Here is a 13,025-nt window from a genome sequence, read left to right as displayed (position 1 = left end):
TGACGTAGTGAAATATTTCGTTCTCGGACCCAAATATTATGCTCTTACCAAATTTCACGATTGGTTGGTCTGCCAAAATACCAAGAGGTAACAAATAAGTAAACAAATTAATTTTCATGACATTAGTAAAAATTTATTACAACAATTATACTAAAAATAAATTCTAAGTAATACATTAAATTTTACCTAAACTTAACCTCAAATATTCCTTACATTTGGTATGTAGTAAATAAACATGGTTAAGCTCCCTTTCATGTAACTGTGGCTCCTTTATTGCGAGTTTAATAAGCTCGTTAGTGTAATAACGAAGTCATTTATAAGCCCTTATAATGTTGTTAGTTGTGTAGATGCCCCAGTTGAAATGCTCAGTAAAAACTTTTTGCTATTAATACAGAAAGTTGCACTATAAAAAAATATACATTATCCACTCCTACTTACAAACCTATTTCAGTTACTGAAGCGTTTTGTCTTTTTTTCTTATGAAATAAAGCCCCAATATAAAAGAAACAAATAATACTCTTTTTGAGATTTAAAATTTTAGGTTTGTAGGGAATTTTAGTTTTAATGTATAATGGAGTAAGTTTGTTTAATCTAGAATGTTAAAAACCTGGCTCTCCATGAATTATACTAATAATTGTTTACTTTGTATAATTTTCAGGTTTAGGCATTCAACAAAAGAGACCTATATAACACTGTTGGTTATAAAAATTAAATCCTATTATCATTCTTAAAAGGCTGGCTTTTTAACCCTAGTTACAATACATACTATGGTCTTATTATTATTGTTTATATTAATATGTTCAGTTTTTATTTCTATTCTATTTTTAACCCATGATCTCCTACTGCTGGGCAACAGTCTTCCCCATTTCCTTCTAAAACGTCCTGTTCAGCGCTATATACGCTATAAATAAAAATTAAATACATTTGTTTGTAAGAGCATTATTTGAAAACAGCTGAAATTTTACACGATTTTTAAGGATTATAATTAAGAATATATACTTAATAGCTATTTATATTTAACATGTTATAAAAATCCTTTTAAGATTTTTAGAAAAAGAAAGAATCAAGAAATTTTACACGATTTTTAAGGATTATAATTAAGAATATATACTTAATAGCTATTTATATTTAACATGTTATAAAAATCCTTTTAAGATTTTTAGAAAAAGAAAGAATCGATTTCAAGGACAGAAAATGAAATTCAATTTGTTTTTTTCGAACAGCTAATATTATAATTAATATAAATATCAACTAGATACAGCCATAGTTTCTATATCGTATGGAGGTATTATCGTCACTAAATATTTCTTTATTAATAAGCTCAAACTTTTAATATTTTTAATTTCACAAGCCACCCGTAATAGCCGTGTCAGTTGTCAGACTGGCTTTTTGGGTAAACATCGTTAATCCATCCCGAGAGGAGAAGGAGCCATTTTATTTAATTAAGTAGATACAGTCAGCTACATAAAGATATAGATGACAGTTTAGTCAATTGTGTTGTATTTTTTATACAGTTAGAAATAACAAACAAGCTAATAACTCACTTGATAAAATTACCAATTCTCACGTATATATAGGAATAGCACCATAGATCATACGTTGGTACGAACATATTATGATGATATAATTATTTTAATGAATAAATAAATAAACATTATAGAATACACTGTGACGCTTTACAGTACCTCAATTGTCATCATTTCTTAGAATTACGATGTTATACGTTCCTATATATACAATTAATCTATGGACTGACAAAAAAAAATATTATAACGAATATCCTAATAGTTCTTCCTTTCTCGTGGATGTCGTTAGAGACGACTAACGGAACTTAACAGTCTAAAGCTGGGTAGTACCTCTTTTTTCTTCTCTAGTTCCTCTTAAAACAGCACCAAAGCTAAACGACGGTTGCCAATTTGTCTGCCAACCGTGACAACTACTGGCAAAACCCCCTAGGGGGAGATCTAAGTTTAGCAGTGAACAGTTAAAGGCTGACATAATAATCCTAATAGTTAGAAATAGTTTTTTATTATTTTATACGATTACTATAGTACCTATTCTATCAAAGTATCTAAAATAGTGTTCTTTATATATATAATTTAAGTCGTTGGGGAGAAAGGGATCGTTAGTATCGAGGTCTAATAGCCCCATTGCTAGCAATATACCCTCTCAGGTCGACCTCTATGCGGTCCGCCCTGGAAACCATCATGGTTAATTCCTGTTGAATTCACTGTGATGGGCCAACTGACCTGCATTCATTCTCACCTATCATCTACCACCGGTATCCCGCTAGTCTATACCGATAGCGTGGGCGGTGTTACTATTCCATTATCGCCCATTAAAAAAAAATCTGGGTCATTTATGATACAATTTTGATATTATGAAGCTGACTATACCGTAATGAAATATTTCAAAAGCATAGTTAGGCCCACTGGGGTCTTTGAACTTGATGATTTTTAAACGTTTTTTTTTTTTTTGCCTCGGTTATTCTCTGGAGGAAAGCCCTGATTTTTCGACCGTGAAAAAGTACCTACCATGAAAATTCAATTTCGTAATAGCGTCCGTTTTAGGATTATTCGCACTTTATTAGTATCAATTGTGTGAGAATTTTTATTTTATACTAATATAAAAAATAATTGTAAAATAGACCAAGTAATCTTGTTTGTTATATTAAATATTTTAAAAATCCTCTTTTTCTCTTCAATATATTTATCACAAAAGATAATTAAATACTTCAATAAGGTTTCATATTGATTTTCTTTTTAATATTTCTTTTTACTTTCTACCACAAATTCTTTAGGGACGTGCTCTAAATCTGAGCGTGAGCATGAGACAAAAATTCGATTTAGAAATAGTATCTATCTGAGAGATTATTATTTTTTACCAACTTAAAAAAACCACACTTTAACAATGTTACGTATATTTGGAATACAAAGTGTATCCTAAAAGCGAGCACTTTATGATATATAATGTTTCATAGATTCATGTTTTATACTAATGGTTAAATTAAAATACTGTACTAAAATATATTTATTTAAACGTAATATGTGTGTATAAAATAAATCAACCCGCCTGCCAAGCATGGCAACTACTGCCAAAACTCCCCTTAGGGAAAGCTTATGTCTTGCAGTTAATGGCTGAAATAATAAAAAATAATAAACTATATTAAAACTACTGTCGATTTTTTTTAAATTTATTCATTCAACTTTAAGTTTTTTTGTATTTATTTTAAATATTATCTTTATGATATTTTATGACTTTCTAATTTTTACAAAAAAACTTTTTTGGTATATTTTTTTTAAATATTGTTTATTATGTTTTCATAGTAACAATAAAAATATTTCATCATCTTACCTTACTAATGTAATAAAATTGCAACTAGACAATGTCTGTATATGGGACATATTTAATAAGAATAGTCATGAAAGAAAACATTGTATAGAAGCTAATACAATTTCTTTTTTAATTTCATCTGTCTGACTGTATGTTGGTTTCTGTATCACACAAAACCATTACTATTACTATATCAAATTTGATGCTATTTTCACAGTTGTGTTTCTAAAGATTGAAAAGTATTGTACATTATTTATCTTGATAAACACTATCAAGAAGTGATTTAATTCATTAGTTTTTCTACTTCTGGAATCCACACGTAACATACGGTGTAGCGAGTAAAAAGCTAATATCGAATAAAGTACAAAAAAATCCAATATTTGACAATAATACGATCATACTACCGGAAATAATAATATCAAAAAACGCGCCTACAAATATTTAAAAGGCAACGCACAAGCTACTTGTCTCGTATTCCAGGTGCAACGGTAGCTACTTTTTATCAGATGGACCGTCTGTTTGTTTGCCTTTCTAACAATAAAAAAAAAAATATTGCCAAGAAAATATTAAAGTACTTTTTTTTCAAAATAAAATTAGTTTTTGTGGATTTTTCATATATATTTATATTATTTATTTAAAGACTTTTGCCTTTTAGGCACGTCAATTGCATCGTACCTTACCATTAGGGTATTATGGGGTTTAGTAGCATTATATTCTTAAATGTCAAACTACCAACACATCGTTTGCTCTTAATCACACTTCATCGAGTAGAAAAATTATCAATAACGATTCCGAAGTGGTCGCCAACTTCGTACAAAGTTTATGAACATTAAATCTTCGTTTTCGAAGCATTTGCATTATAAAAGTGTCATAATAGATCCCCTTAAGCATGGCCAATGTTCTAAAAGAGCGAGAAGAAAAAAAAACTCGCGATCCTGTGAAAGTATTTTCTTCATCTACATTTTATTAACTCCGTACAATCTTGGTAAAACTTTGAGGCGCAATGATTGAATATTTTTATTAAAAAGTTCCAAGGACCGGCACGGTTTTCTTATTTTCATTTGATTTTTGGAATTTCGAGCTCGTAAATAAGTGGGAGTGGGGGGAGGGTTGTTTGCGTTCATAACTTTTCATGATATAAATTTGTTATTTTTCAATAATAGAACGGATAAATATTCCATTAAACTTTTAAATATTTAACACCAATATTTATTTAGATGTAACAAAAATTGAGTGAATTCTAATAGAGTTTTCTGCTGGTCATTTTTTTTAATAGCAACATCTATTATCTTTATATCTACATATTAACTTATTGATCATCATCATCATCATCATTTCAGCCGTTATTTGTCCACTGTTGAACAAGGCTTCTCACGTAGACTAAAGAAACGGGAGCGTTTCTTATGGCAGTTTACCATTGAGAGGGTTTTGCCGGTAGTTGCTACGCTTGGTAACTGGATTAGTAACCTTAGTTAGTTCTTGGTGATGTTTTAAAAGTGACATACTGGTGCTCATCCCTCGATCTTTAGGTTCCCTTAGTCGCCTCTTACGACACCCACAAAGGAAGGGGAAGCCCATATATATATATAGCCCATATACCTTTGTATGTATGCTTCCCCTTTGTTTAATTAAATTTTAATACACAAAGGTACGTATATACATATTGTTTCTGATGTGAGTTAGTCATTATATATATATATATATATATATATATATATATATATATATATATATATTTATTACATAGGTTAGTTTTTGTTTTTAATAAATGATTAACTCACATCAGAAACAATAATAAATATGTATATACATACATAAGGAATGTCTTAATTATTAATATTGTTTTTAAGTGAATGGTAACCTCGTCTGCGCTACCGGTATACGCTGGCGCCAAGTGAGAAACAATAGGCGAGGGTGACAACAGGTCATAGTGAATTTACCAAAAAAAAATTATGATTATTTCCCAAAGGGAAGAAGTGACCTGATAAAGTATATTGCCATATATTGCATTATACCTCATTACTAACAATTCTTTTCCCCCAATTTGACTGTATTTTAAAGGGACTTTCAAAAGAAGGAATTTAAATTATATAGATAGAATATCTCCTTACAAACGCTTCGCCAAAAATAGGTCAACTTTTTTATCGGAGTGTGCGTGAATCAGATTAACGGATAATAAATTATTAATTGAAATTAAGGTATAAATATTACATGAAGTCATTATTGTTAATTGTTTAATCCTCTATAATATTTAAATTTATTTATATATTTAATTATACCTTTTACCTTTAATTAATGATTTAATGTCTTGTTATCTAATTATATTTGTTTTTATTTGAAAAAAAAGCGGATAAATGCGAGTGGAATTCATATTGCTAAGGGTTCAGTACATAAAATAATCTGTTAACAAGTTTCTGTTTACTTTATTTATTATTATATTAAAAATAATACGATCGATTCATATTGAAAAATAAATTCACCTCATTTAGGAAATTTTGATTAATTTATAAGGATTTTTTTAAAACTTGCCACACTGGCAACTTGCGAAAAAAGCGCTAATTCTTTATTGTAGAACAACACTGTTTCAAAAATATCAAGTCATTTATTTTGACAGTTGACTGACTAAATGTTGACCTGTTTTTGACACTCGTTACTCCATGTATAAAATCTAAGGTAGGAAGTATTCGTATTGTTTATATTTTTCTGCGATTTATTACGTGATTACATTGTCAATCTGATTTTTTAAGACTGATTTTTATAAGTTATTTTGCAGTCGATGTGTGTTGTGTGTTGAAAAATTTTGTGATTATCGATGCCATAGTCTTTTTTTTGTGAAACAAAAACATAAACATTTGAAAAAAGAAATAATCCGCGTTCTAAATTTAAATATTTTAACCTGATAATTCTTCGGTGTATTTTGTTACTAGTTTTGGTTTTTTATTTTTGTGTCCGTTTTTTCTTTTATTTAAATAAAACTATTTACATTTTAATTCATGTGAACAATACTACGAGATATAGTGTAGTGTAAATGTTAAAAAGGCACGATACAATGACTCAAAAGAGTACAAAATTCACGTATAAAACAATGTAGTTGCTGTGAATAATTTTATGGCGGTAATGGATTCTTTCAAAATACTTTGTATCGGACCTTAAAAACTAAACAGCGCCGCTTTGCAACGGTAAAAAGCTTGTGCTTTACGGCGATGTTGAAGTTTTTAGTGGAACCTGTAAAGTCTTGCCAGAGTGCTACGGGCTGCAGGTAAATTTTTATAGCTCACACAATGAAACTAATTTGTTTACTAGCAATAAACAAAAAACAGCAACGATGAACGACGGTATTCTTCGTAGACACATTAGATTAAAAATGTTATTGACGTTTATACTAAATAATCTGTAACCTAACCAATATATTACGGACTGATGGGAAATTTGTTAATTTTATAGTTATTTTTACAGAACACAATATCACTAATTTGTTTACTAATAATAAAAATACAACAACGATGAATGACAGTATTCTTCGTAGAGACACATTAGATTAAAAATGTTATGGACGTTTTTCGTATAATCTGTAACCTGACCAATATATTACGGACTGATGAGAAAGTTGTTAATTTTATAGTTAATTTTACAGAACACAATGCCACTAATTTGTTTACTAATAATAAAAATACAGCAACGATGAATGGCAGTATTCTTTATAGACACATTAGATTAAAAATGTTATTGACGTTTTTTATATAATCTGTAATCTTGCCAATATACTAGGAACTGAAGATAAATTTCTGAATTTTATAGTTTTGATAATAAAATGAAGTTGTTTACTAATAATAAAATACAGCAATGACAATGTCTCATAGACACATTAGATTGAAAATGTCATCGATGTTTCTAGTATAATGTATAATCTTGCCAGTATATTATTAGATTATATTATAGAAACTAAATTTACAAATTTTATAGCACACACAAAAAAAAACGAATTTCTTAACTAATATTCCGATCTGAAAAAAAAAAAAAACACCAACGTGAATTACGTAAAAATAGAGTAGTAACAATTTTATGAAATCAAGTGTTATCTTGCGGAAGTCCATATCACTGGTTATTTGATTAAAGTTATTTTGTTTAATTCCGCTAACATTAGTATGTCTGTGATTGTTTAGGCTACTTGAATGTTGATAATCCGATACCGGTTTCATCGCACGGCTTGAATGTCGTTTTACCACGCGAGAGAATGCTGTCGCATCGCACCTGAGGGCAACTATGTTCGGATAGATGAAAAAAAAGCAATATGGCGTTGGCGCGAAAAGTGATGATGCGATGTTAGCAGCATATGCTCTATTTCGTGTATTTATCACATATATATAATGAGTGTTATCTCTATAATAATTATATATATTTTGTTTTATATTTTTTACATTTTTTTAATGCGTAAAACTCATTTTATTTATTAAATAATTAAACACATAATCCTCAAGATACATTGTGCGTGTATGTTGTTTAGAACTCTGATAAAAAGACGAGTCAGTTAATTTAACAATTAGCTGACAAAAAGGTGACCCGTTTTTGCTCTATCTATATAAAGGTACAAAATACTTTTTATAAAAACTTGAATACGAGTATCTAACTACATATATTACAATATTAACAATAAATATATATTAATGCATTAACTAAAAACACTTATCGACTGTTGACCGTCCTTTTGAAAGATCATTCAAATTTCTTGTGGGTTTTTCTTAACAAATATTAATAGATTAATAGATAAATATAAAAAAGGAATAAATCCTTCACAACTTTATTTTCACAATATTCCTAAACCAATGGTAGAATTTAAAAAATAACAATATAAAAATAATTATGGGCGTGTTTATTTGAAAAAAGATTTTTTCTATTTCTATAAATATTAAATATATTTTCTTAAGTAAAAGGATATTAGTCCTATTATTGTATATTGATCGAAGATAGACAGACACCGAAGATAAATTGTATACAGTTAATGTTTGCCAAGTCACACATATAATCATGTCTACATGTGTAAACTAATTATGAAAACTAGGAAAATGAAACAAGCCTTTGGACTCGATATTCTAAGCCTGCTCCATAAAGAATATAGTGTGAAGATAGCGGCCACAAAACTCTGAAAACAATTAGAGGATTAATTTTGGAAGTAATATAATACTTTTGGCGGCCGATGACCTTTACAGCTTTAGCTGATTTGATGAATACTTTATGTAAGTGCCCATGTTAATTTACATTTTTTTCGGCCAGTAAGTAATTGAGGACCGAAAAATTGGAATTCAGTTATAAAAAAAAAAGTCTTTAAAAAGCAAACTCATCCTAATCGTTACCAACTCTGACGAGATGTTAAAGTCATGGATTCATCATACATTAGTATCTGTCATATATAATTTACATAAGATGTTCACAATATGTAATTAATAGACTACTGGAAAACATTATAATAAAACTATGCGAGTATCATGCTACCTAGTCAGTGTGATAATTTGGATATAATTTGTGGGAAAAAAGTTGCTCTGCAATATACAGAGATACTAGTTGTTTCCTGCTGATTTGCTCACATAAATCAGTATATAAAGTCTTCTACATGTTCACTTAGGATATAACCTATTCATGTGTCAAATTTTATTCAAATATATTTAACTATTTATGCGTGATTAAGTAACAAATACACACATATCTAAATATAATATTAGTAGAATAGTTATAACTAAGTGAGGGTAGTAGAAAACATTAGTGTATTTTTTTTTTAATGGGTGAAAATGAAATGGTAACCCCGCCTGCGCTAACGGGATACGCTGGCGGAACACCAGTGAAGGGTGATTGATGAGAATGAAAACAGGCCAGTTAGCCCATCATGATGAATTCATCAAGAATTAACCATGATAGTTTCCAGAGGGAACCACGAGGAGGTCGACCTGGTTGGGTATATTGCTAGCAATGGGATTTTTAGGCTCCATTACTAACAATTCCTTTCCCCCCACATTAGTATATTGTTATTAATTTTATTGTCATTATATGCTATTAATTGTCCACTGCTGGACCTGTGCTGGGTTTACAATCAACACTTGATATGACAACAGCATAGACTATCATAAGAAACGGTCCTGAGCTACCTATATTTGCTAACTCAGTGCACATTTACGATTTTTCTTTTTATGGGTGAAAATAGAAGCGAAAAGAAATAGCCTGCGCTATCGGTATACTCTGACGGGGCACCAGTGAGGAAAATCGATGCAAATGAAATGAAGTCATAGTATATGGAGTAGTTCTACTGTGATTGTATGACTGTGATCACTAGAGGGAGACTGAAGGGAGACTGTATAAAAGTCGTTTGGTTGGTCACCTCTGTCCCATTCGTGTTTCTAGCGTGAAGCAGTTGTTTCCATGGCTGTGTTTTAGTTTGAAGGGTGGGATATGGCAGTGAATTTACAGGGTACAGAGGAGTAACACCTGTGTCCTCAGGAATGGAAACGCATGGGAGGTATCATGGGCGAAACAATATACTCATTTATGCCCATGGTACTGCTCATGTCTATAAGCGACGGTTACCACTTTCCATTCGGTGGTCCGTCAGCTTGTTTGCCATTCTAAGTAGTATAAAAAAAATTAAATCTAACCTAAACTAAACATATCAACCGGAACTGTCCAGTACTGAACATAGGCCTCCTCTATAAGAGAGAGTTTACCAGTAGTTGTCACGTTTGGTGATGTTTCACTATTGGTGATGTTTTAAAAAGGACACTACTGCCCATTTCTCAACCATGAAGTCACCTTCATCACCTCTTACGACACCCATGGGAAAATGAGCCATTCTATGCCGGGACTGTACGGCGAACTAACGACAGTAATAATCTATATTTCATAGACGTTTTAGTTTAATTTATACTATAGTTGAATACCCTGCGAGATAATTGAAAGTGGCTATCGTACAAGCTCGCTAAGCGAACTCCATTTAGTGGCTTCAACTCCTGTTTTACTATCAACTAAGATTTAGATAGTTTGTCTATCCAATTTAAGTTTGTTTTTTAAAATAGTTTAAAACACGAAACTTTGCTTTTATGTTAATATATTTGTCTTTATAGCGAGTGGTAAGGATCTCTATGTTTTGAGGAGTAATCATCCTTAAAAGTTTTTAATACGATATTGTGAAAAGAAAAATTATGGTATTCTTTGAATATATAAGTTATAGAATTTGTTAAGCGATAAGGATTCATGTACAGACAGGTTGAAATTGTAATATTCAGTTTTTTAAGATTAATTCAAAGTATTAGACTTACTTAATACTATCTTATTTACAATCTATCTTATATAATGCTATATACATAGTCTATAAAATAACTTAATAGATTATAAAAGAAATCGATTCAAATCGTTGTTAGTATTACAAATGTGAGTTTATTTATTTGTTTATTACCTTATTGCTTAACCAATCACTATAAAATTTGGTATATATGTACATACTACTATTGAATGGAGAAGGATATAGGCTGCTTTTATTCCGGTCAGTAAATATATCAAGGTCAAGCGGACGAAGCAGCGGGTAAAAGCTAGTTGAAAATAATATCTAGTGTACATATAAAAAAATAAAAACGAAACAAGAATTTCCTTCCTATGGATGTCAATTATATATATAAGAGTATAGTTAAAAGGCGGACTAAATGTTAAAAGCATTCTCTGCCAGTCACCTCAAAGAACCTCAAAGAAGTCAGAAACTTTTAGAACAATTTAAAAGCAGTACAACTTAAACATACACGTACGCGAAAAACTTTCGAAACAAATTTATTAAACATTAGTCATTAGATTAAAAAGATTCTGTAAAATAATAATTTTATTTCATGCCAAATGTGCCCGCAACTTTGTCCACGTGATCTTAATGTATTAACCGGAATAAATTGTTGCTGTGTATAGTTGAATATAGGCCTCCCTATAGACTGCCGTAAGGAACAATCCGGAACCACTGGGATTACCAAAGGGAGACTTTGTACAAAAGTCGTTTGGTACCTCTGTCCCATTCGTGTTTCAACTGTAAAGCAGTTATGTTTGCATGGCTATATTTCGGTTTGAAGGGTGGGATATGGTGTGAATTTACAGGGTACAGAGGAATAACATCTTAGTTCTCAGGAGTGGCAGCGCATGGGGGATAATATGAGCGAAGCAGTATGCTCTGTTATATCCACGATACTGCTCAAGTTGTGTATAAAAAAAAAACTGACTCCCTGCAATGCATTTGGGGTAGTCACTACATTTAGTGGAGGATCGTCCTACACTGTATTTGCCCATACATGGCCGCCAATTAAGAACATTCCTTTCCCATAATATAGTATGTAATACATTAAATAACCAGTGTTAGATATAATACATACGATATAAGTACTTATAATAATAAACATGCCTTGTGAAACCCGAGGGCTTTCACCTAAATTCTACCCAAAACCGAGAAGTTCATTGTAATTGTTCCTACGTACTTTTAATAAAACTTTTCACATAACCGCTCCTCACTCGTGGGGGCTGTTCACGGACGGTGAACGGTACAAATCTTGTTTATTTTAAACGTTTATTTCAGTAATACCTTTGAAAATACTGTCTGGAAATTCACAAATTAGAAATAATGTGCGTCGAGCACGATCTGCCTTCGCGGTTTTATTTACTTTTAAAGAACTAATTGAAATTTGTGTTACATAGTTTGTTAAAACTGGTTTTTTTTTATTTTTACGATAAAAACGTTCATACTGTCCATGCGTACAATGGCATTTATATTTAAAATAGCTTTTACGTACGAATTCATGTAAATAGTACGTGTTCATTGATCACGATAAAAAAAGTTGCCGATTTTTATCCATGTCATTCCATTTAATACGTGTATATCAAATTTCATTGTAATTGGTTAAGCCGTCAAGGTACTAAAAGGTAACAAACACATATGTAAATTAATTTTTATAAATTTAAAACTATAATCATAAAAATAAAACTGAATTACCATATATATCATAAAATTTGGAGAAAATAATGAAATTAATATATCTAATCTTGTTTATGCTTACTGTCATAGTTATTACTGATTTCGTTGTGTAAACATTTTCAGCAGTAAAAATAAATTATACATCGTAACTAACATACAATGTAGACAAATACAAATCGAGATAAATTTGTCACAGTGACAAATATCACTCATATTTTTTATATAGTTGTATTATTATTATTATAGGTGTATTAATAGGCCTATTCATATATGGTTTATAGAAAATAATTCAAAAAGTTGTCATATATGCAGCATTCCTCCTCGTTTGATATTAAAACTTAAATATAATATAATAGATTTTACCTCACGTCTTCTTACACCATTGATTAAAGATAGTACCGAGCATTCTCTTTCTACAGCTTATACACATACTCAGTCTCAAAATTATATGATTGGCATTCGTCAGCGCAATAATTTGTCATAGTGACAAATGTCACACATTACATTATTAAAAATATAATTAAGGATAGTACTTGCTACGGTTAAAAATGTCTACTCTTCCAATGTTATCTATTTTCGGCGATAGCTCAATCAAACCACATTTGACAAAGATCCAAAATCCTCAACCTCGAATCCCAGTTTAAATATCGAAATTTTTAAATTCTTTTTTTAATATAAACATTAATTTTTAATATGAAAGACACTTTTT

The sequence above is a fragment of the Galleria mellonella genome, unplaced genomic scaffold, assembly GCF_026898425.1.
Source record: "Galleria mellonella isolate WM207_F2 unplaced genomic scaffold, CSIRO_AGI_GalMel_v1 utg264, whole genome shotgun sequence".
NCBI lineage: Eukaryota > Metazoa > Arthropoda > Insecta > Lepidoptera > Pyralidae > Galleria > Galleria mellonella.
This window is presented reverse-complemented; position numbering follows the sequence as displayed.